The sequence below is a fragment of the Octopus sinensis genome, linkage group LG14 (assembly GCF_006345805.1).
Source record: "Octopus sinensis linkage group LG14, ASM634580v1, whole genome shotgun sequence".
NCBI lineage: Eukaryota > Metazoa > Mollusca > Cephalopoda > Octopoda > Octopodidae > Octopus > Octopus sinensis.
This window is the reverse complement of record NC_043010.1, coordinates 7,763,714-7,788,072: the sequence shown is the minus strand read 5'-3', so window position 1 is coordinate 7,788,072 and position 24,359 is coordinate 7,763,714. Positions and strand designations below refer to the sequence as shown.

The window sequence follows — 24,359 nt, the reverse complement described above, 5'->3', positions numbered from 1 at the left end:
TGTCAAACACATACAAATCTCCAACAGTATTTTATGGTATTGATGGCTGATATTTCTTTGATTGGCTTATATAAATGAATTAACTCTTTAAAATACATCTCACCTTCATTATTTCCAAATAGTGGCTAATTAGATAGGATTTACCATTTTCATTTTTAACAAAGGAGTCCTGTTTTTGGGCGTGATTATATATTCAAACAAGTGCACTCAGAGAGTGAAAACCTCTGCCAAGGTAACACCAACGTTCTCTCAGCGATTAGCCAGAGAGGATTTTTGAAATGAGAATATCTGAAATAAACTCGACTGCTCTCACTAAAGTATACTAAAAATGAACCCGAATGCTCTCACAAATTAAGTAAAAAAACAGGAAAAATAACCCAGAATCCTTGTCTGAAACCAGATCGACCCCAAAATCTAATCACTTCATGCCAGTCATGAGGACAAATATTCCTGAAAGTTTCATCTGGATCAATCCAGCGGTTCTTGAGATATCTTGTCCACAGACAAACAAACGTGACTGTAAGCAATACCTCTGCCTTCACTAAGGCAGAGGTAATAATGGTTATTGGGACATAACTTCAATGCATCGCCAAGTTAAACATCAAACCCAGTGGAATCATATGCTAATATATATATATTATAATATATATATATATATATATATATATAATATATATATATATATATATATAATATATATATATATATGTATATATATATATTGGCCTGCCTGCTTAGCCAGCGGGGTGGCGTCATTTGAAGGCTAAAACAATACGAAGCACATTGTGACCAGCGACGTGTAGCAACATCTGATAGCCTGGTCGGTCATGGTGATATATATATATATATATATATAACCATATAGACATACATACATACATACATACATGCATGCATGTAAATTAAGTACCAGTTATGCACTGGGGTTGATGTAAATAAATTTTTGAGGAGCAATGAAAATGCCATAAAATGCCCCCTGAAAATTTCCATTGCCAAAACAAATGAACATAGAAACATTTTTGGACTGATTAGACACATTACTTTTCTATTATTGGATTTATCTAAAGGCAGTGAGCTGGCAGAAACGTTAATATGCCAGGCAAAATGCGTAGCCGCATTTTGTCTGTCGCTACGTTCTGAGTTCAAATTCCGCCGCGGTCGACTTTGCTCTTTATCTTTTGGGGATCAATAAATTAAGTACCAGTTATGCACTGGGGTCGATGTAATCGACTTAATCCGTTTGTTTGTCCTTGTTTGTCCCTTCTATATTTATAGCCTCTTGTGGGCAATAAAGAAATAGTATTTCATCTGATTTTGTGTTCTGAGTTCAAATTCCACTGAGGTCAACTTTACCTTTCATCCTTTCGGGGTCGACAAATTAAGTACCACTTGCCACTTGTGTACTGGGGTCAATCTAATCGAGTGGCCCCCTCCCTAAAAATTTAGGGCCTTGTCCCAAGAGTAGAAAAGATCATTGGATTTATCTGATTTGATTAATGTACAAATAGAATAATAACAATTATTATTGTACCTGTGTTTGTTTGGATATCAAGAATGAGAAAAATATCAACCTTGTTTGCAGAAAATTTTGAACCTGGGTTTGCACCTACTAAGCAAACTTCATTCCCAGACTTATGGAAGGTTATTATTAAAGCCACTAAATATCCACAAAATGTATGGTTTTTTAAGGTAACCAAATTGATGTAGGCTATGTTGGCGGAGTTCACCTTTTAAAACTTTTATTTTAAAAGTGGTAAAATGTACCAAGGTATGTAGTAACCAGAGATTTTCTTACCTTGCTGTTAGAAGAATTGATGATTAAATCTTTGCTTGTTTATAATTCTGATACTCCAAGAACGATGAATGTCTCAAAATCTTGTCTGCCCATTATAAAGAAATCTAACTATAAAGTTTTAAGTTACACAGGATTTGCTTCCTCATTGGTTCTTTGGAAATTTCTGCCTTGCTGTCAAGTGTTAATGTGGGAAGAATAATTTTGAGCCTTTGGTTATCTTTCAAATCTCAATTCTCTCCAAATGTCTATGCTGGCTGAAGTTGCTTTCATTCCATCAAGCACAGTTTTATTACTACATTCTATGGAGCTGAGAATTATTTCTGTTTTCAAGGAATATTACCTTAAGATAACTAAGTTAGTTATTGAAACGATTCTATTAAAATTCTACTACACTTCATTCATTTGTTTTTACATTTGATTTTACCATTCTAGCTTGGCTTATAAGAACATGACAACTGAGGTATTGTTTTGCAGATGGATGCCTTCCTGATGCTAACATTTGTTTATCAAGTAAGAAATCTAGAATTCCGTATGCTTTCAAAAGCAGTACAAAGCATCTGAGTGGCTTATAGACAGGAGACATGTCAACAGAACACAGCACAAATGTTTTGGTTTCAGAATAAGTGAGTGGCAGATGTAAACACACACACACACATACACACACGCACACACACGATGGGTGTTTTTCACATTTTCTATCAATCCAGTCCACTCATAAGTCTTGGATTAACTGAGGCTTATAGTAAAAGAACTTTGCCCAAGAAACTGTGCAATGAAACTGAACTCAAAACTTTATGATTAAGAAGCAAACTTCTTATCTACACAGCCATAAGCAATAAAAATTTCATAGACCCCCTAGCAAGAAGACATATATATATATACACAGCCTTTGGAAGAAATTGTGTCCAAAAATATGGCTAAGAAAGACCATAAAGTGGAGGATAAATAACTCCCCATCAACAAGAGCTGAATACAACTGGTACAGGAAGTTGAATACAAAGAAAACAGTATATAGTAGACAATAATAAATCTCTGAGCGAGGTATAAACAGTAACTGCTCTGTAATATAAGCGGGATCAGCCATCTGAATGTGGCTAGGGACAGGGCGGGGTGGTGGGGGTGTTACTGATGCATTTAGCCCCAGGCGACTATAGACGTCACTAGAAGAGCCGACACCATCACGGTGTCCTTGCTAGCCTGTAAAGGGAGATCAGCCTCCCCGAAGATACGGATGCTACACACGGACCGGTTTCGAGGTAGTCGCCTCTCGTCAGCGCATGGCAAGCACCGTTCTTCGTTGAGGGACTTCCTCCACAGGCTAGAAATATATAGATTTTCACAGTAAACACAGTCACTGGCGTAGAAAATCTGTTCGATAACAATAATAAAAATATATATATATATAAATTCGGTGTGTGTTGCATTACATTACTTGATAAATGAAAAATGTATGGTACATAAACAAAGACATATCATATATCGTACATCCAGATGGGAGACAAACACAGAAGGTCCCTAATTCTTCATCAGTTATCAACCAATTGATAATACTCAGTTTTGCACCATTAATGATAAGACTGAGAGCTTATTATGAATAATATATATATAATACTTATTCTAACAGTCTTTTTTGCCAAAATGCTATAATGCATGTCTGTGCTTTCATACAAAAGTGTACATCTGTGTTAGAAATGTGTGAAGTGTTTTTTATAAGTGTTTTGGCAGACCCAATTATTTCTTCATACCTAAAGGTGGATGTAAAATAATTAAGTAAATACTTCCTCTGTGTAAAAGTATTCTGTCAATGCATATATATATATAGGGACAGACGCTTTCTCAAGTTACGGAATCAGTGTACAAATAAGCAGACAGACTCAATCTCAATAGGATAACAATATGTACTAATACACCTTCCCCCACTTCAGGGAAAGTAAAATTAATTGATGGATACAGTACTACATAATAAGAAATAAATTAAGGATATATATGCATGTCAATTAATGACTGATTAAAGAACAGGAGTTATGTAATACTTTCTGAAATAAACATGCACTTGATTTTAATTGCACTGAAGAAGCTTTAGGATGTTGCTCAAGTACTCACTACGAGTGCACTGTTTCTTACAACAGAAACAGCTGTAAGCTAATGAAGGTGTTTATGTTCTTTTGTCATTGTTATTCATTAATTGACATTAGGCCCTGTACTTGTCTCATGCTTTACTCAAAAGTATAGATATATAGGGTGCAAATGACTGGTTCATAGTATCACTATGCCTGAGCAAAATCACATATATATATATATGTGTGTGTGTGTGTGTGTGTGTGTGTGCGCGTGTATATATATATATATTTATAAATGTATATGTACAAATGAATGAGTGAGCCTGATGGCTGCCAGGGCATAAAGGTGAGGGCGCTCACATCCAGACAGACAAGGTGGCAGCAGCACATCGAGGACTCTTTGGCCTTGTAGGATCAGTAGGCATGTACCTGTGTTGGTGATCACTAAGAAGAAGAGAGCAATGAAATTGCTGCCCTTCCACACAACTACCTCATCTGAACAACCTACGTTTTTATATATATATATACATATATATATATATATACATATATATAAGAATTTTTGCGTAATAAGATAAAAAACCAAGGCTGTATAGATATTAGAGCATATGTAATCTATAAATGCTCTAATATCTATACAGCCTTGGTTTTTTTATCTTATTATGCAAAAATTCTTATATACACACGCTGACATAGAACCAACATTGAACCCTTTATTCGCAATATTAGCGAACCTGGAACTTCACTACGGTCTGTCTATAGCACTTATTCAGCATTACCTGACACCTTTTGGGTCTCAATGTCACCATTATCTCTTATAACCTCAATTTCTCTCTCTCTCTCTATATATATATATATATTGGCCTGCTCGTTTAGCCAGCGAGGTGGCGTCATTTGAAGGCTAAAACAATGCGAAGCACATTGTGACCAACGATGTGTAGCAACGTCTGATAGCCTGGTCGGTCATGGTGATCACGTTGATATATATATATATATATATATATATATATATGTATGATATTATATGTATATATTATGATGTATATATATATATTATATATATAATATATATATATATATATATATATATATATATATTATATATATGTATATTTGTATATATATACATATATCTTGGCTTGAAATAAGAGAGACAAATATGTAAACAAATATTCCTCAAGTGTAACGCAATCTTTGTATAATATTTACAGGTTTTGGGCACAAATAACTACCATTTAGATAGACAAATGAACAAAATGACTATTTGACACCATTTTCAAACTTTATTCATTTGTATTTTATATGAATTAAATTCATTTGTAAGCCCAAACATCACAAACATTTCTAATAAAGTAATATAATACTTACCACTATTAATGATATATTATTAATTATTTGCCAAAATTCTATAGAATTATCTACCCCATTCCATATAATTGAATAATCACACATCAGTAATTTTGTATAATTAATTTTATATTTTCATAATGCTTTTCAATTATTGTTTACAAAGCCATTTTATATCAAAACATTATACGATTACTCTAAAACATTATTATTTTTTTTCCCTTTCTTTTCTAGTCTTTTCTTGTTTTCAAATGTACAGTTTATTTGTGTCTTATTTTAACATTATATATTATAAAGTGATTCCTTACTATTTTTTTTCTTTCCACTTATTCTGTTTTTTTTCCTCTTTATATATATATTGTTGATATAAAGTGCTTGATTTTATTTTTCGATCCAGCATTTTATGTACTGCTAAATTATTTTTCTTTTCTTTTTTCCAACACATTCTTCATCTCTTAGTTTTTTTTAGTTTTGCATAGCTCATACGCACCACCACACACATCCTCTACACACACACACACACAAAACACCAGGATCTACATTTGAAGTGAGGTCTTTTTCATGCATTGTTTGCAATACTTACATGGTTATAAACACTTTTTTCTCGCCTCTGCTAAATATTACTAAAAAAAACCCATATATATATATATATTCAAGTTTTTAGTTCTATTTTACCTTTTCGCATCACAAAACCTGTCCTTTTTTTAACTGTGTATAACTACGTAGATGTATGCTCAGCCATATCCATATACATACTTGCATAAATACATACATACATAGATGAAGGAATGGATAGATGGACAGACAAATGTACAGATAGACGGATGGATGGGTGTATGGATAGATGGACAAAAGGAGGGCTGGAGGGAGGGAGGGACAAAGATGGACAAAAAGAGGGCTGGAGGAGGGACAGGGAGATGGACGGACAGATGCAAGAAGAAACAGAGGGACAGATGACTAGATTAATGGGCAGACTGACAGACAGAAGGACAGCCAGACAGACAGACAAATAGAGAGATAGTTAAATCGATCATTAGATAGATAGATAGATAGACAGACAGATAGCTAGATAGAGGGATAGATAAATAGATAGCTAGATGGATAGATAGATAGATAGATAGATAGATAGATAGATAGATAGATAGATAGATAGATAGATAGATAGATAGACAGACAGACAGATAGCTAGATAGATAGATGGATAGATAGATAGATAAATAGGTAGATAGATGGATAGATAGATAGATAAATAGATAGATAGATAAATAGATAGATAGATAGATAGACAGATAAACAGATAGCTAGATGGATAGATAGATAGATAGGTAGGTAGGTAGGTAGGTAGGTAGGTAGGTAGGTAGGTAGGTAGGTAGGTAGGTAGGTAGATAGATAGGTAGGTAGGTAGGTAGTTAGGTAGGTAGATAGATTGATAGATAGATCAATAGAGTGAGAGACATATTATTGTTTTTTGTTTATATATTTAGTCATATATATTTTGTTCTGTCATCTTTGTAGATAACAGGGCTTGGATTATTTTCACTTTGTAAAACACAGATGGCAATAAAAAAGAAAACAACTTAAGTCTTGTTATCTCCTCAGATGACAGAACATTACAACAATAAACAATAATAAAAGTGCACGTATTTGTGTGCATATATATTATATATATATGTGAGTATGTGTATATATATATATATATATATATGTATATGGTGCGTATGTGCGTATTTATGTGTACATATATATATATATATATATTATATATATATACACATATATACACATACATACATACATATACATACATACAAATATATATATATATACATATATATATACTTATATATATATACACACATACACACATATATATATATATATATACACATACACACATGCACACACACATTTATATACATATATATAGAGGGTGCGATGGGTAAATTGTCACCATTTATATTTTCACTTTCATGCATGCAGATTATTTGTTTTTGATATGTAGTATAGTAGAGTCAGTTGGGCACTGTCTGTGAGAAAAACAGCACCATGACAATTCACTCTACCAGAAATTTGGAAACAACATGCTGTACTGCTTGGCATTCATGCCAGAAATTCCTATGTGAACACTTCAGAACGTTTGGGTGTCAATCTGAGGACAGCGCAATCTGAGGACATGTACTGAGAGTGATAAAAAATGAAACATCCAGTCAACATCATAGTGTCTGGAGTGATCACTAGTGATGGTGACATTATGCCTCCATCTTCCCACACAGACTCACACTCAAAATGGAGGCCTACATCAAATACCTGGAGAGGTAGTGCTGCCCTGGGTCAAGAGGGTGGCTGCTAGAAGACCCTATGTCTGGCAACAGGAATCTGCACCATGCCACACAAGCAGAGAACCTAATCATTGCTGTCAGACAATTTCTGAATTTCTGTGACCACATCACCGATAACATCTGGTCACCTAACTCCTCAGACTCTAGTCCCCTTAAATATTATGTGTAGGGTGCAGTTGAGCAAGAGACCAACAAAACTCCTTTTAATACCAAAGATGAACTGAAGGTAAGAATTTTGGCAGCATTCACCAACTTAAACAAGAGTTGTAGGAGATTCCAAAGTCATTTGGAGTCCATGGATGTAGCCAAAGGCAATTTTTTTGAATACATTTACTCTTTAGTATTTCAAGATATTTTTATGTAATTTTGGTAAATATATCTGTTAAAATGAGATGTTAGTGTTATTATCATTTTTGCATAATTTAGACGACCGTTTATTCACTGCACCCTGTATATATATATATATATATATACATACACACATATATACACATTCACATGTGAGTGTATATGAGTGGAAATTGCTTAAAGTTACACAAAAATAATTGAAAATGAAAATGTGGCTGTGTGGTAAGTAGCTTGTTTACCATCCACATGGTTCCGGGTTCAGTCCCACTGTGTGGCACCTTGGGCAAGTGTCTTCTACTATAGCCTCGGTCCGATCAAAGCCTTGTGAGTGGATTTGGTAAATGGAAACTGAAAGAAGCCCGTCGTATATATGTATATATATATATATATATATATATGTATATATATATATATAAGTATGTGTGTGTATATATTTGTGTGTCTGTGTTTGTCCCTCTAGCATTGCTTGACAACCGATTCTGGTGTGTTTATGTCACCGTAACTTAGCGGTTCAGCAAAAGAGACCAATAGAATAAGACACTTGCTATCATTTAGGAAACCAATGCTCACATGAATATGTGGCTGCTTACCATTACACACTTTTGCACATACATACACACACACACACACATGCACCTACATGTCATTCTCTCTCAATTTCAATCACGCTCACACAAACACACACATTATTAAACGCTTATAAATACTAAATGTGGAAAAGGAAGCGAGGACAATTGGAGGGCTGGGTATCATTGAGAAGAGGGTAGTTGTTTAGTGAAAGACATGACAAACCAATCAATAAATGTATGAATAGCTTAATTAATTAATAAAAGAAAAGATGTATTACAACCAGTGCATGTGTTTATGTTAAAAGAATGCCCTCAAGTTGTAAATACAATAAAAAAAATATATTTTCACGCATACATAATTGCAAAACAAAGAAACACTCATACATGTATTTATAAGTAGATTCACTCCTACATCTCTAGTATGTACATACATATAAAAATGCATACATAGACTTGTACTTCTACACATATGTATATACAATCATACACACACATACATGCATATGTCTATAGCTATCCATTGATCTATCTATCTATCTATCTATCTATCTTTTTTTTTCCCTGATCCCATTTGATCGGAATTTTACATTTGTTCCCTTTTTTCCCCTTTTTCTTTTCCATTTTCATAAAGAAAAACTCTATATTTGTATTTGCCCCCTCTGTGTTCATCCCTGTGTGGCCAATAAAGAAAGTTATCTATCTATCTATCTGTCTATCTATCTATCTATCTATCTATCTATCTATCTATCTATCTATCTATCTATCTATCTATCCATCCATCCATCCATCTAACTATCTATCTATCTATCTATCTACCTACCTACCTACCTACCTACCTATCTATCTATCTATCTATCTATCTATCTATCTATCTATCTATCTATCTATCTATCTATCTATCTATCTATGTATCTATCTATCTCTATCTATCAATTTAGTTATCTATCTACCTATCTATTTATCTATCTATCTATCTATCTATTTATTTATCTATCTATCTATCTATCTATCTATCTATTTATTTATCTATCTATCTATCTATCTATCTGTCTGTCTATCTATTTGTCTGTCTGTCTCTATATATTTATGTATGTGTGTATATATAAATACATGATAGTAATACCTGGGTATGGTACGGCCAAACATGTGAAGAAATTTCAGTTCCAGATGGACACTTTGTTTAAATGGAGACCATTCAGATACCAAATGCCCTTTTTTATGGCAACTAGCCAGTTGCCAGAGTTCACAAGGTGACTAGCATTAGAAAGATATTTTAAGGATAGTTTAAACAGCCTCAAAGTTTGTAACATTTTTGCTGACGGCTGGGAAAGTCGAGTGCTTTGTCTAGTCAAAATAGCAATCAAAGTGCTTCACTGGAACAAGGTACTTTGAATGCTACCACATCAATTAGGTCTGGAAGCATCATGCAATCTGCTTTGCTTAAGTTCAAGACCATCTCCTCCCATAATGAATATGTCTTTCTGGTCCATTAGCTGTTTGAGAATAGACCAGATCAGTGATTGCAGATGTCATGACAACCAAGCAAATTAGCTTGAAAGCTAAATCAGATTTACTGGATTTACGATGGCTTCAGCCCTTCAAGTCATGGTTATGATACAAGAAAATATGTAAAATGTTCTAGATCTGAGATACCTTTTTTAGTAAACTTCCTGAATAATGGGCTACCTCAGCAAATTGCTTTGTTGTTATAGCGAAAGAAGTTTATATATTTTTTTTTATTTTTTATTTTTCCTAAATGCATATTTATGCAAATAAGAAATATGAATGCAGTATAATGAATATCAGTTAATTAGCTGCTAAAGGCACAAGAAAAAAATCTGGGACAAAAAAGAAAAAAAAAATATATATATTTGCAAAGTTCAAAAGATGGAATATATAAACCTTACATTGTGAGTGCAAGAAATAATGAATGCATGTTTGTGACGAGGTAATTACTCGGTAGAGAAATAAGCAAAATAAACATTTATGAAGTTTAAAGAATATTATCTGGTTTAAAAAAAAAAAAAAAAAAATTTCACATTCAGTAAATTCCATAATCTGTTTTAAAATTCTCTTATACATATAAATGCAGTCATCGCTGCATGGTTAAGAAGCTTGTTTTGCTACCATGTGGTTGGGTTCAATCCCACCATTAGAAAGTGTCTTTTGCTATAGCCTCGGGCCGATATTACTTTGTGAGTAAATGAAAACTGAGTGGAAGCCTATATATATATATATGTATGTATGTTTGTATGTTTGTATGTTTGTATGTATGTATGGATGGATGGATGTATGTATGTATGTATGTATGTATGTATGTATGGATGGATGGATGGATGGATGGATGTATGTATGTATGCATGTATGTATGTATGTATGTATGTATGTATGTATGCATGCATGTATGTATGTATGTATGTATGTATGTATGTATGTTTGTATGTATATATGCATGTTTGTATGTATATATGTATGTATGTATGTATGTATGTTTGTATATATGTATGCATGTTTGTATGTATGCATGCATGTGTGTGCATGTATGTATGCATGTATGTATGTATGTATGCATGTATGTATGTATGTATGTATGCATGTATGTATGCAAGTATGCATGTATGTATGTATGTATGTATGTATGCATGTATGTATGTGTGAATGTTTATGTGTGTGTGTGTATGTATGCATGAATGTTTGTGTGTGTGTGTGTGTTTGTATGTGTGAATGTCGATGTGTTTGTGTGTGTGTATGTATTTATGTATCTATCTTTGATTGTTTACATGTATGTGTGCGTATATATGCATCTATATATGTATACGTGAATGTTTGGGTGTGTGTGTGTCTGTTTGTATGTGTGAATGTTTATGTGTTTGTATGTGCGTGTATGTGTATGCATGTATGTATGTAGGTAGGTATGTATGCGTGAATATTTATGTGTGTGTGTATGTGACATGTTTTTCTCCCCCAATGATAATAAATCTTTCTACAATAAGCAGAAAGCCTGTGTGGCACAAAAGCCAAAATTTTATATTAGCCCCAGGATGTAAAACAAAATCACCCTCAGTAATATTTGAACTCAGAACATAAAAGAAGAAGAAATATCATTAAGCTTTTTTTTCTGGAGTGGTAATCATTCTGCCAGCTCATTGCATTCAATAATAATAATGATCTCAAATTTTGGCACAAGGCCAGCAATTTTAGGAGAGAGAATGTCAATTACATTGAAACCAGGACTCAACTGGTACTTATTTTATTGACCCCAGAAAGGATGAAAGGCAAAGTCAACCTTGGTGGAATTTGAAGTAGTAATAGTTATAATAATAATAATATTAATAATAATAATAATAATAATAATAATAATGATAATGATTACAAAGATAAATGTAATGCAATGAAAGGAGAGTCAAGGTTCTTTGATACCCAGTGCCAAGACAGATCTCTAACCCTCGTTGTTCAACTTATGAACAGTGAAAAGAACATACGCACACACACACACACACACACACATACACAAGACAGGCTTCCACACAATTTCCGTCTACCAAATTCACTCACAAAACATTTGCCGACTCACTGAGCTATGCTTTGTGAGTGAATTCAGCCAGTACTTTCTGAAGACACTTGCTAAAGATGCCTCTCTGTGAGACTGAACCCCAAACCATAAGATTTCACTGCAAACTTCTTAACCACACAGGCAACTTTCCAGTAATCAAAATTCATTAATTTGTTAGTCACTTGTGAAAGATCAGACAAATATATGTCTTCATAATCTCTAACAAGCCTGTTATTATCTTTGACATAATGGTCAAAAAACGAAGAAATGACATGAGATTTTCTGCTGTTGATGGGGAGATAACAATAAACAAAGAAAACAGTTTGTTTGAAAAATATCTGATTATGAAAGAAGGAACAAAATGCTCTCTAAAGTAGTATTTTTTTTAACCATTTAAACATCAAACGATGGAATTTGAAATATTTTTTCATCATGTTATAGGTATAAAGGATCTTTTCGGTTTGAACAGCAGTTTTTTCTAGCGGTGTCATATGAAATTGTCACCCATAATTATGACCCTAGTATCGATCTATTGCATTTCAATCTCTTTTAGGGTTAGGGTTAGGGATAGGTGTGGGGGAAGGGTATCTTTTTTTCTTCACAAATGTAAATAAACCCAATCTGTTTCTTAAACAAGGGACATATTCATAGGGCACAGAATGCTTTTTAACTCAATAGACGCCACTGATTGGTTGAAATTGCAGAAATTGAAGAAAAAAAAAACAACAAATATCTTACAAACTATAGAATTTTCTCTCAATAAGCCAAGAGAAAAAGATGTTTTATAAACACATTCTACTAGGATATGAAGTTTAAAATTTTTTAGTTACCTAGAAATTATGTTAAAAACTGCCGTTCAAACCGAAAAGATCCGGTATAAATAGTGGATTTATTTTTGCATTATGGTTTCGAAAACGTTGTCATTGTTTTATGTCAAGCAAAGAACATTATGCTAATGGTTAGAAACACAGTCATATGTTCAAAACTAGGAAACAAGAATCAAGCATTGATTTGATATGCAGTCGTGATTCAACACATCATGCTACATATATGCAAACATGTAAGTCTTTCTTATAGAATGTAGTGACTCATCTTATTTGGTTATTGAAGAAATAATAGCTCGTAATATCAGTTCAACTATTTTGTTCCATGTGCAATTAGCAAAGGACTTGCATTCCAGTCTTTATCAGGAAGTAGTTTTGTGTCTTGAAATTTGTTATCAACCAAATCAAAGATAATATCAGCTTTTACAAATAGAATGATGTTGCTATTTTGAAATAAAATGTATTCCATAGTGATTTCCCAGAAAGCCTAAACTGCAGCTGTATCTGTTCTGTGCACATATTTTAAACTGGTTACATAGTAGTCCTAACTGTAAAGAAGTCTTCATACTTTCTTCATACTGTACTACGCTACTTTCCTATTATTTATTTTTTGCCTTTTACTTGCTTTAGTCATTGGACTGCAGCCTTGAAGGGTTTAGTTGATCAAATCAAACCCAGTATTTATTTCTAAGTCTGTTGTTTATTCTATTGGTTTCTGTTGCTGAACTGCAATGTTACTAGGGTATAAACAATTCAAGACCAGTTATCAAATAGTGGAGTGATGGCCTCCGTGCTGGTGGCACGTAAAAAGCACCATCCGAGCATGGCCGTTCGCCAGCCTCGTCTGGCACCTGTGTCGGTGGCACATAAAAAGCACCCACTACACACACGGAGTGGTTGGCGTTAGGAAGGGCATCCAGCTGTAGAAACACTGCCAGATCAGACTGGAGCCTGGTGCAGCCTTCGGGCTCCCCAGACCCCAGTTGAACCGTCCAACCCATGCTAGCATGGAAAGCGGGTGTTAAACGATGATGATGATGATGATGATGATGATGATGATGATGATGATGATGATGATGATGATGAAGAGAACAAGCTCAAACAAGCAAACAAAGACACACACACACACGCACGCACACACACACACACACACACACACGCACACTAAGAACTGATGGACTTCTTTCAGTTTCCATCTGTCAGATCCCCTTACAAGGTTTGGGTCAGCCCAGGGCTATAGTAGAAGACACTCACCTAAGGTGCCATACAGTGGGACTGAAACCAAAAACATGTTGCAGAGCAAGTTTCTTAACTACATAATCATATTTGCACCCATACACACATACATACATACATACACACATACATGCATACATACATACATACATACATACATACATACATACATACATACACACACGCATACATGCATACATGCATACATGCATACACATACATGCATACATGCATACAAGATACACATACATACATACACGCATACATGCTACTACATACATACATACATACATACATACATACATAACGCACACATGCATACATCATACAACATACTATACATACATACAACATACATACATACATACAACACATACATGCATACATGCATACATACATACATACATACTACACGCATACATGCTAATACATACATACATACATACATACAAACATACAACATACACGCATACATGCATACTACATACATACATACATACAACAAACACGCATACATGCATGCATACATACATACATCATACACGCATACATGCATGCATACATCATACATACATACATACATACATACATACATCACGCATACATGCATGCATACATACATACATACATACTACATACATACATACATACATACACGCATACATGCATGCATACATACATACATACATACATACAAACATACAAACATACACGCATACATGCATACATACATACATACATACATACATACACGCATACATGCATGCATACATACATACATACATACACGCATACATGCATGCATACATACATACATACATACATACATACATACATACATACACGCATACATGCATGCATACATACATACATACATACATACATACATACATACACACATACATGCATACATGCATACATACATACATACATACATACACGCATACATGCATACATACATACATACATACATACATACAAACATACAAACATACACGCATACATGCATACATACATACATACATACATACATACACGCATACATGCATGCATACATACATACATACATACACGCATACATGCATGCATACATACATACATACATACATACATACATACATACACGCATACATGCATGCATACATACATACATACATACATACATACATACATACATACATACACGCATACATGCATGCATACATATACTACATACATACAAACATACAACATACACGCATACATGCATACATACATACATACATACATACATACACGCATACATGCATGCATACATACATACATACATACACGCATACATGCATGCATACATACATACATACATACATACATACATACATACATACATACACGCATACATGCATGCATACATACATACATACATGCATACCCACACACACACATACATACATGCATGCATACATACATACATGCATACATGCATACATACATACTACATACATACATACATACACGCATACATGCATACATACATACATACATACATACATACACACACCCACACACACACATATATATATACATGCATGCATACATACAAACATACATACACACATACATACATACATACATGCATACATACATACATACATACACACTCACACACACACACACACACACATATATATACATGCATGCATACATACAAATATACATATATGTACATGTGTGTTATTTCCTACTTCCTTGTGATAGCTGTAAGCAAGTGTCACTGTTATACAAGCAACGTCCTTCATATTCAGTCTTCTCAATAAACATGGTTGGTCAGGGTGAAATATTATCTTACTTGAAAATAGGTGAGGGTTTGCAACAGGAAAGGCATCTGGCCATAGAAAATCGGCCACAGCAAATACCATCCAACCCATGCAAGCATGGAAAACTGAAAATAAAATGGTGTTGACGATGATGATGATGTATAGGCGCAGGAGTGGCTGTGTGGTAAGTAGCTTGCTAACCAACCACATGGTTCCGGGTTCAGTCCCACTGCGTGGCATCTTGGGCAAGTGTCTTCTGCTATAGCCCCGGGCCGACCAAAGCCTTGTGAGTGGATTTGGTAGACGGAAACTGAAAGAAGCCTGTCGTATATATATATATATATATATATATGTGTGTGTGTGTTTGTGTGTCTGTGTTTGTCCCCCTAGCATTGGTTGACAACCGATGCTGGTGTGTTTACGTCCCCGTTACTTAGCGGTTCGGCAAAAAGAGACCGATAGAATAAGTACTGGGCTTACAAAGAATAAGTCCCGGAGTCGATTTGATCGGCTAAAGGCGGTGCTCCAGCATGGCCGCAGTCAAATGACTGAAACAAGTAAAAGAGTAAAGAGTAAAGGTTCTAATGCATTAGTAAGTTCCTGGGTAAAGTTTAGTGTGAAATGATTCAGAAAAGAGCTGAGAGAGCAATGATGAGAGCAATGTGTGGTGTGAAACTATTGGATAAAAGGAAGGCTGAGGACTTGATGGGGATGCTGGGGATGAAGGAATCAGTGGAACAGCTGGGAAAGGTGAATGGGGTGTAGTGGTATGGACATGTGTTGAGGAGGGATGAAGATCAGGTTCTGAGGAGAGTGCTCGAGTTTAAAGTGAATGCTCCATGAAAGCGGGGCCCGACCTCAGAAAACGTGGAGGGGACAGTAGAGGAGGAGATTGGGAGGGTTGGCTTGAGGATGGAGGATGCCCAAAACCAGGCGAGATCGCGGGATGGTGTGAGAGCAGTTGCTGTAAGAGCGAGGTAGATCCAGCCACACCCGTTAACAAGGACAAACCCAGATTTTAAATATTGGAACTCATCATTATCATCATTCTTGTACAGTCTTTTAATAATAATAATAATTGTGTACAGTGCTCAGGTGCACTACAACTCATCTAAAGTGTATATATAATCAGGTGTAGTTTCGGCGTATTTTGGAAAGCATGAGGGCCTTAAAGGATGCAGTGTCATGGCAGTCAACAACTGACGCAGGCAGTTTATTCCATGCTTCAGCAACTCTGAGCGTGAAAAAATGTTTCCGAAAGTCATGGGAGCTGTGTTGTTTTCTGACTTTGTAGGCATGTCCACGTGTGTTGGACACATGGAGATCAAAAAGGTGTTCAGTGTTGTTGTTGGTGAGGTGGTTGATAACTTTGTGGGTGTTTACCAAGTCCATCGCCAGATGCCGGAGCTTCAGTGAATCCATATTTTGTTGAAATATCACAAGATTCAGTTACCATGTGAGTTGCTGAATTACATATTCATATAACTCCCACCTGTAAGAAAATAAAAATGCTAAAACAAAAACGATGGCAACTAAAACAGTGACGACTGCCTTATGTTTTCAACTTATTTTTAATTATTATCACAGGTATTAATACTATATCTTTTTATGACTTACTAATTTGTTTGTCATTTCAGTATTATCTTTTTACAAAAGTTTAATCTGCATTCCATTATTCTGGCAGGTATTAATGATTTTCAAAGCCAATTATTTCATATATAAATGATTTCTTTGCTGAGCAGATTTTTAGATTATATTATAAGCTGTACTTTAATTCCATTATTAAATGGAGCCATCATCTCTCTATATATATAAACGGCAAAATGTCTGTCTGTCTGTGTGTCTATCCTTTATATACAAATCCACAATTTTTCATTTAGAGGGCTCGCACTTTCTATGGTCATTCGAAACTCTCTAAGGGTGGTCGTGCACATCTTTACATTTCCTCAGTCACCCTGCAAAGCCATTAAACAATCAATAGAAGTGACTTTTTTGTGAATTTTCTTTCCAAATCCCAATCAAAATGCCCGAAACTTGATACGCTAATTGAATGCCTGCTAGCTGTATGTGATTGGTCGGAGATTTGGACAGTACTTGCATGTATGTGCGCACGCACGCAGCTGTATATGCATGCACTAGCACTATGACCCGGTGTTGCCGGGTCATAGTGCTAGTTTAATATATTGGATTTTAAATCTTTCCATGAAATTTATTTATATTGTCTATTAAATATTTTACTCTTTTTATTGTCTTTTATATGTTTTGGTGATTGGATTGCAGCCTTACTGGGACACTATCTTGATCAACAAATCGACCCCATTGCTTCTGTTTTTTAAAAAATGGTACTTATTCTATCAGTCTCTTTTGCTGATTCACTAAGTTACTGGGATGTAAACAAACCAACACATGTTATCAAACACATACACAAAGACTCACGCATTTATATATTTGTGTGTGTTTGTGTGTTTGTGTGTGTGTGTGTGTGTGTGTCTGTGTATGTGTGTGTGTGTGTGTGTGTGTGCATATGTGTACACATCATCATCATCATTTAATGTCCGTTTTCCATACTAGCATAGTCTGGATGGTTTGATAAGAGCTGACCAGCTGAAGAGCTGCCCAAGCTTCACGTCTGTGTTGGCATGGTTTCCCCAGCTGGATGCCCTTCCTAATGCCAACCACTTTACAGAGTGTACTGGGTGCTCTTATGCAGCACTGGCATGAGTGCATTTACATGACACCAACACAGGTGCTTTTCATGTGGCACCAGCACCCACAAGCCTGCAAGATTAGGAATGCTCAGCTGAAGAAGGTTGCAGGGTCATCCCTCTGAATGCAAGGACAACCATGTTTTTACTTAGCTTGTTGTATCTTCTCAAGCGACCTCATGTGTACCGTTGGCAATTTTTTTCCCTCTGTCTTCCCTTCTCTGGATCTTTCCTTCTCCTATGTTTCCGACGAAGAGCTCCACTCAAAACGTTAAACCCTCCTTCTTCCCTTCTTTCCTGAGCGTCCAATAATACTATATTTGTTCCATGTCCTCACGTTGTTGTGTTTTTTTTGTACTTTCTTGTTTGGATTAACTTTATATGTATATATACATGTATATATATATATTACATACATATAAGAGGGATGACCACTAAGTGGACATCCATTATGCTAGAAGTCGATCCCCTATGGTCTTACCACTAAGAAAGAAATGTTATCAAGAAAATTTGCAATTAATCTGTATATTTTGTATCTTTTCATTTGTCTTGCTCACTTACATTCTGGCATTTGCTAAATTTTCTTGAGAACATTCCTTTCTTAGTGGTAAGACCATAGCGGGGCAAGATTGGCTTTATTAAAACTGAACATAAAAACAAATACTGATGTGTGTGTGTGTGTTTGTGTTTGTCTGCCATTCCCCCCTGCTTCCCAGTCAGTGTTGGTTTGTTTACTTCCCTATAACTTAGTGTTCGGCAAAAAAGACTAACAGAATAAATACCAAACTTACTAAGCCTTAAAAAAAAACAAAAAAAAGCACTGGGGTCAATTTGTTTAACTAACCCTTTAAGGTAGTGACCCATTATGCCCATAGACCAGTGACTGAAACATGTAAAATACAAAAAATAAAAGATAAGAGATAACCCAGACCATGATGTTCAGAAGTAAACTTCTCAACTATACAGCTGTATAGATTCTTTTTCTTCTTCTTCTTCTTCTTCTTCTTCTTCTTCTTCTTCTTCTTCTTCTTCTTCTTCATCTTCTTCTTCTTCTTCTTCTTATTATTATTATTATTATTATTTTCCTTCTTCTTCTTCTTCTTCTTCTCCTCCTCCTCCTCCCACACCCACTCCTCACCCCTCCTCCTCCTCACCCTCCGCCTCCTCCTCACCCCTCCGCCTCCTCCTCACCCCTCTGCCTCCTCCTCATCACCACCACCACCACCACCACCACCATCAACATCATCATCATCACGATCATCATCAACAACAACACCATCAACGTTTAACATCTGCATTCCATGCTGACATGGGTTGGACGATTTGACAAGAGCCAGTCAGGTGGGAAACTACCCCTGGCTTCTGTGTCTGTCTTGGCATGGTCATTACAGCTGGATGCCCTTCCAAATGCCAACCACTTCACAGTGTGGACTGGATACTTTTTACACGATAGGTGCAGGAAAGTTCTTGGCTTTAAGGGTTTCACAAAAGTCTGTTTGGAGATCCCAACCTTCTGAGTTCTTCTACAGGGCTCAGAAAAGCTCAAGTTCTGTTGCATTAAATGTGTGAATCTGAGAGGGGAATATGGTGAATAAAATTATAATCAACCAGTCTTCTTGTACTTTCTTTTACCTAACGCTAAGAACTTTCCAGCAGCTTTTCACATATATAATATTTATAGCTATTGGTGCTCCAGCATGGCTGCAGCCTTTGAGCTGGAATGTATGAAAGAATGTGTATGTATGTGTGTGTGTATGTGTGTGAGAGAGAGAGAGTTGAGGAGAGAAAGAATGAGAGGGAGAGAGACAGAGAGACAGAAACAGAGACAGACAGAAAGATACACATATATATATATTACATTTCATATTGATATAGTCATATATTCAAACTATATATTTCAGATATCCTATCGAATCACTTCTCACATTTGCCATGAACTATCACGAAACATTTAATAACAGAATCGACATCAACCTTTCTTACCAAAATTATGTTTACATTTCTTTCAGTCAACACGTGCACACACACACACATACACGCACACACACACACACGCATGCTGACAATGTAATCATGACGAAGAAATCAAGTTCATTACCAAGGTGTTCATTCAGGCGTGTCTAATATTCTGACACAACCAATTAAAATCCTTCATTTTGATGAGAGATTCTGAAGAAGTCAATACCCCCATTGCACCCAGCTTAATATTTAGTTAAGGACATTAAAGCAATCCCTTGCAATATTAAACTGATGATTCATTAGAAAACATGAGCAAATTAATAAAAATTTGGTTCAAGCTGTGTCTCGATGACACTATGCATGTGTTTGCTCAGTGTGCTTGTGTATATATTTTTGTATCTATATGTGTATATGTACACACACACACATACACAAACACGCATATATAATATTAATATATATATATATGTATACACATATATGTATTCACACACATACATAGGCGCAGGAGTGGATGTGTGGTAAGTAGCTTGCTCACTAACCACATGGTTCCGGGTTCAGTCCCAATGCGTGGCACCCTGGGCAAGTGTCTTCTACTATAGCTTCAGGCCAACCAAAGCCTTGTGTGAGGATTTGGTAGAAGGAAACTGAAAGAAGCCCGTCGTATATATGTACATATATATAACGGGAGGTTTACGAAAATAAACAAAAGACGAAGGCAGGTGGAGTACAAACAAACAATGTATTAGTATGGCGCTCGGGAATAGAAATAAAACAACTCTTTTACGTTTCGAGCCTACGCTCTTCAACAGAAAGATACACAGAAAAGAAACAAATAGAGATACAAGGAGAGAAAAAATTGCGTGTGGGGGCTAACGATCCAATATGTATATATATATATATATATATATATATATATAAACATATATATGTGTGTGTATGTATGTATGTGTGTGTATATGTTTGTGTGTCTGTGTTTGTCCCCCAACATCACTTAACAACTGATGCTGGTGTGTTTATCTCCCTGTCACTTAGTGGTTCGACAAAAGAGACCGATATAGTAAGTACTAAGCTTACAAAGAATACGTCCTGGGGTCGATTTCTTCGACTAAAGGTGGTGCTCCAGCACGACCACAGTCAAATGACCGAAAACAAGTAAAAGAGTAAAAGATACATACTTTTCATTATATATATATATATATATATATATATATATAAATGTGTGCGTGTGTGTGTATTAGAATAATAAAGAGAAAGTTCTTGGTACAGTATTATATGTTTTTGAAAGAATGAGTAGATATGGCTTTTTTGAGGGGATAATTTTTAATTTAATTTTAGTAATGTTTACAGTGAGTTTCTCTGATATGAGTTTTAAACTTAAAGTAGCAGTTTTCAAACTGAAAAATGTGTTTTACTGGTTGCTTAAATAGCAAAAGATCTTTTTCTTACAAGAATACATACAAAAAATATACATAAACAAGGGAAAAGAATATATATATATATTTATTTTTTTATGCGCCCTTTTCAAACCTAACCAGGCTCATAGTCCCAGTCCATCACAGCGTTACTCAGGAAACTGGAAGAAAGAGTGAGAGAAAGTTGGGGTGGAAGAGTACAACAGAGTCACCACCAACACTTGCTGGAGCCTTGAGGAGCTTTAAGTGTTTTCGCTCACTAAACACACACAACTGTGAATCAAAACCGTGATCCTCCGACCACAAATCTGCTGCCTTAACCACTGGGCCATTGTGCCTCCACACACACACATATATATACACACACACTTATGTTTACTTATATACACACATATACACACACTCATATATATATATATATATACAGTGATCCTTCAAATATCATGGGTGTTACATTCCAAAACCTCCGACATAATTAAAATCTAAAAAGATATAAATTCCTATCGGATGCAGAAACCCACAATATACTGATGAGTCCACGATATAGATTTTCATATATTAGCCAGGAAGAATTTGTGATGTACTGAGTGCACAATAGGTGAACCACAACGTAATGAGAGCACGATAGGTGAGCTGTGATATGGCAAGGGATTACTGTGTGTAAATATATATATATATATATGTATGTATGTATATATATTCTTTTCCATTTTCTGTGTATATTCTTTTGTATGTATAATTGTAAGTAAAACTCTTTTGCTATTTAAGCAACCAGTAAAACATACATTTTTCAGTTTGAAAACACCTACTTGAAGCTCAAAACTCATATCAGAGTTACTCACTGTAAACATTATTAAGATTAAAATTAAAATTATCCCCTCAAAAAAAAAACAAAAAAAACAAATAAAACATATCTACTCATTCTTTGAAACACACAAACACATATATGTGTATATATATATATGTGTGTGCATGTGTGTGTGTGTGTGTGTGTGTGTATGCACACGCATATGTATATATTTATGTATGTGTGTATTTTGTGTGTATTTAATTCTTTAAGAGAAAGTTCTTGTTACTGTCACAGTATTTGAAAAAAAATGTTCTCTAGGAATTAAAAATTATCTTAAAAAACGGTTTTTCAATGGAACAGATTAACACAAACCTGATGGGAGATATGAAAAAATTTCTTCTAAGTGCTTTCAGCTGTCATCGGTTCTTCAGATATCTGGTATAAACAAAAGTTTTCTGTGCCATACTGTTATATTGTGTTTTGGTTGTGGTTGTCAGAATTTCTCGTTTAATTTCAGATTAAGGATTTTTATGAAGTATTCTTATTTTGTGTTTTTATAAGTTTTCATTTTCTCCCTCTGTTTGAAAAAGGGAAATATTTCAAATTTTCTGTTTACATAAATGTTTATATGTTCATCTGGAACATTCCTAACAGATGGAAGGAACACTGTTTTATTATTTATGCATCCTGACTCATTCCATTAATTTTGTTTCTGCTTGACCATTTTAGTTTTCCTGGTATTGTGGACATATAATGCAGTCAATTAGTTGTTTTTTTTAATTTTGAAATTCATATTTACATTTACCTTGAAATATTTTTCAGTTCTAGAGTTTTTTCACAATCACAAATGAAAGTTTACACATTTCATTACTGGTATAATTTCTTTTCACAATGTAAGTCTGACCTTTGTTAAGAGCCTTTTAGGATTTGATGGTATTTTTCATTGTTAATTATTCATGGTTCTTTTATAGTTTAATGATTGTTGTAGAAATGGCTTTTTCTCTTAATAGAGGATTCATGGCAAAATCTAAATTTTTGAGTGTTTATCTATATGTATTACTTTAGAGAGGGGATCAGTTATAATAATCATTTTCCTTAATTTTCAAAATCTCTAAAAATGGTGTGTGCCTGTCATACAATTCCATTGTGAAATTAATTGATTCCTGAACATTATAAATTCTTGAAATCTTGAGGGATCCTGCTAGAAAAATACATCTTTATCCAGTTACCTATGGCAGCTGAAAGACACCAACGCCCATATTGGCTGAATGTAGGCATGCAATATGAATTCATAGCTAATCATATAAATGTTAATTTACAGAATTAATTTCCCAACTTCCAACTAACATATTGCAAATGGAAAGGTTGCCTAATGTTTTCTGTAATGGTATTTAAATAGGCGGCGAGCTGGCAGAATCGTTAGCATGCCGGACAAAATGCTTAGTGGTATTTCGTCTGCCATTACGTTCTGAGTTCAAATTCTGCTGAGGTCGACTTTGCCTTTCATCCTATCGGGGTTGATAAATTAAGTACCAGTTACGCACTGGAGTCAGTGTAGTCGATTTAATCCGTGTGTCTGTCCTTGTTTGTCCCCTCTGTGTTTAGCCCCTTGTGAGTAGTAAA

General features: G+C 35.0%; 1 protein-coding gene across 5 annotated transcripts in view; it reads left to right on the top strand.

Annotated features, from left to right (window-relative positions):
* LOC115218740 (protocadherin gamma-A11-like) overlaps nucleotides 1-24,359 on the top strand; it is a 335,456-nt gene that overhangs the window by 66,361 nt on the left and 244,736 nt on the right. The window lies entirely within an intron of this gene.